This window comes from Hylobates moloch, unplaced genomic scaffold, assembly GCF_009828535.3.
Source record: "Hylobates moloch isolate HMO894 unplaced genomic scaffold, HMol_V3 SCAFFOLD_10, whole genome shotgun sequence".
NCBI lineage: Eukaryota > Metazoa > Chordata > Mammalia > Primates > Hylobatidae > Hylobates > Hylobates moloch.
Genome location: NW_026652285.1, coordinates 61,789,118 through 61,792,367, shown reverse-complemented (window position 1 = coordinate 61,792,367; position 3,250 = coordinate 61,789,118). Strand labels below are relative to the sequence as shown.

Sequence of the window (3,250 nt, the reverse complement as noted above, 5' to 3'; positions counted from 1 at the left end):
TGTGAGTGTGTGTCTGCGTTGCAGGAGCTGGCATGGGAAGGGAGAGATGCTGAGGATCCCCGCCTGGCTCCTGGAGGTATCCTGGCCTTTCTGCAGGCTTCACAGCTGGTGGGTGTCCTGGCCTGTGCGCATTAGACAAGCAAGCCTGCAATGATGAGACTGGAACGTCAGACCCTGTGAAATCAGGGAAGCTGCGAACCTTAGCTCCCTGAGGTGGCTCGATGAGACTTTGCTCACCCTGAGCAGTGGCACCTAGCAGAAGCAGGCGGGAGGATCCCAAGTGGACATTTCTTTAAAGCTGGTGGTTAAGGTTCCTAGACAGGCACAGGGAACTTGTTGGATAAGTCCTAATCACCCCCACTTCTGCATATATTGGATCAGTGTCCCTGCATTGATGCTGTTGCAGCGTCCTTATTTTCCAAGCGCCCATGGCCTAAGAAAAGGCCAAACAGGACCTAACAGGTATCTGAGGAGGCTGAGAAAAGAGGCTGCAGGCTGACTGCTGGTCTTGGAGACCCCCTCGGTAGGGGGCTGAGGAGGGGCTGCGGGGAGCAGTGAGACCTCTGGAAGCTTCACAGTGGTTCACAAGCGTGGCTGCACATTTAAATCCAGAGGAACTTAAAGCAGCACGTTCACCACACTCCAGCCCAACTGAACACGAATTTCAGGCTTTGTGGTTTTGATCCCCAGGTAATTAGGTTTGTGATCAAGGTTGAAGACCAGGATCTGCCTAGTTCCTAGTGTGGTCCTGGGATCACCTGTGTCTAGACTGTCCCAAGTTACAGAGCTAGATCCTTAGGCCTAACACAGACTTGGGGTCTGAGGCTATGGGGTGGGCCTGGGAACCTGTATGACAACGCAGTTAATAGGATATTTTTACTTAGACCCCAGTCAAACCAAACAGATTGGGCTCCACATAGGGCAAGGGAAAAGTAAAGAAAAGATGCTTGGCTGGCGAAAAAGGCAGGTGGCCCCACTAGGCATCAAACATGTGGCAGGGATAAGCCTGGGTTCTAGGGGGTGTATAGCGGTGAAAAGAGCAGGCTCTGTTGTCAAAAACATGTGGGAGGCAGACAGCCTAATTAACATGTACAATAAAGTGTGCAAATGCTGCAAGTGCAGTGCAGCATGAAAATGATACATGTATGATGCACAGTATATATGCTGCATATGTGATACAGGATGTAAGTGAAACACGTATGCTGCAGGGTGTATCATACTCTGGGTGTAGGCGATGCATGTATAATGCAGAGTGTGAATGCTACATGTATGATGCAGGGTGTAAATGCTGCATGTGCAATGCTGGGTGCAAATGCTTCATGCCGTTGGGCCCTGGCACTGAGGTATGTGCTGGTATCTCCCCGGTGTAGTGATGTCTCAGAACCTGAAGGATGAAACATTGGTCAGAGTTCTTGGTTGCAGACAACAAAATCCACTTTAAAAAAAGAAAAAAACTGGATGGGCCTTAGTAAATTATATTAGGTGGCTCCCACAAGCTCTGGAACAGAGACCCAGCCTGGACACTACCTAGCCAGGAATCATGCAGCCCTGAAACCACCAGCGACATCCAGAGAGACGCTCTGGGGAAAAGCTGTTGCTGCTACCTCTGGCCCTTAGCACCCTCGACACAGAAGCCTGGTCCCCACTACAGCTTCACCCAACGCAAACTAATGCCCCAGAAGCTGACCTCAAGGGCTCAGAGGTGGAGGAGTTGTGTGAGGGCCGCGGAGAGTCGGGAATGGCAGGCACACGTTGGTTCTGGGCTTCCTGTTGCCCTTCCCTGCTGAGTTTGGTCAGTTACTTCACTCTGGTGTGACCAGGCAGCCTCTCCCTGGGGTTCCAGCGTGCCCACAGTGAGGAGGTGTTTCCTCCGCAGCTTCCATAGGGAAGGAAGGCAGAGGCCTGGGGAGGCCTGGCCTGGGCTGACCGCTGAGGCTGCTAGAAACGCCACCCTCTGGGCCCCTGGAGCTCTGCGCCAGGGACGGAGGCAGACTGTGGTGGGTGGACAACACTGCGCTTACTCTTGGGGAATGTTTTAGAAACTGTAGCTTCTTTACTTGCTTTCTATAAACATGTATATTGTCCATCAATGGCAAGCATACTTGGAGGTCTTTTTGTGTGGACTGGCGTAGGCAGTCAGGCAGAAACATGCTTTGTCAAGAACACAGAAGGGGAGGCCACAGTGGGGAAAATGGCGGAGGGGAGGGCGAGAGAGGAGAAGCCTGAAAAGTCGCAGCGAGCTGGAGCAGCCAGAGGACCTGAAGAGAAGGCAGCAAAACCTGTGAAAACGAAGACCGTTTCTTCTAGTAATGGAGGGGAAAGTTTCAGTCGCAGCACTGAGAAGGGTCAGCTGAAGGAGCTGCAGACCTCCCAACGGAGTCTACAAAGATCTCCACATTGGATTCACCATAGGTAGTCAGATGACAAAGAAGACATTGGCCATGGCCATCACACTCGGGTCAAGGAGTGAAGCGGAGGAAATGCCTCCAGAAGCAAAGATGAGGATGAAGAATTCTGGAAGGGATACACCAACATTAGCTGGACCAAACTCCTTCAATAAGGGAGTTTGGGTTTTCTGATAACCAGAAGTTATGGGAGCAAAATATAAAATTTCATCTTGGAAATGTCCGTGAACAAGACAATTAAATGATGTGTTTTGAAATTGGGATGGGGGTGGGTGTAAAGTTAAAAGAAACAGTTTCCTTTTTTAAAGAATGGTATAAGGCCGGGCGTGGTGGCTCACACTTGTAATCCCAGCACTGTGGGAGGCCGAGGTGGGCAAATCGCTTGAGGCCAGGAGATCAAGACCAGCCTGGCCAACATGGTGAAACCCTGTCTCTACAAAAAATACAAAAATTAGCTGGGCATGGTGGCAGGTGCCTGTAATCCCAGCTACTAGGGAGGCTGAGACAGGAGATTTACTTGAACCCAGGAGGCAGAGGTTGCAGAGAGCTGAGATCGCACCATTGCATTCCAGCCTGGGTGACACAGCGAGACTCTGTCTCAAAACAAACAAACAAACAACAACAAAAAGAATGGTATAAGACATTTTGGGAGCAGCTTTATTTTTTTCGTTTCCATTTTTTTTTTAAAGATTGAGAGGTACACTAATAAATGAGAGCTTGAAATTAAAAAAAAAAAAAAAAAGAACACTCTCTCTAAGGCCTTGCTCCTCAAAGTACCCACAGCAGACAGCACCTGGGAGCTCCTAAGAAAGCCAGAGTCCCTGGCCCCACCCACCTGGACCTCC

At 50.2% G+C, this 3,250-nt stretch overlaps 1 pseudogene; it reads left to right on the top strand.

The window, feature by feature from the left end:
• Nucleotides 1-2,191: 2,191 nt before the first annotated feature.
• On the top strand, nucleotides 2,192-2,646 carry LOC116474212 (PEST proteolytic signal-containing nuclear protein-like; annotated as a pseudogene).
• The last annotated feature ends 604 nt before the right edge of the window (nucleotides 2,647-3,250 follow it).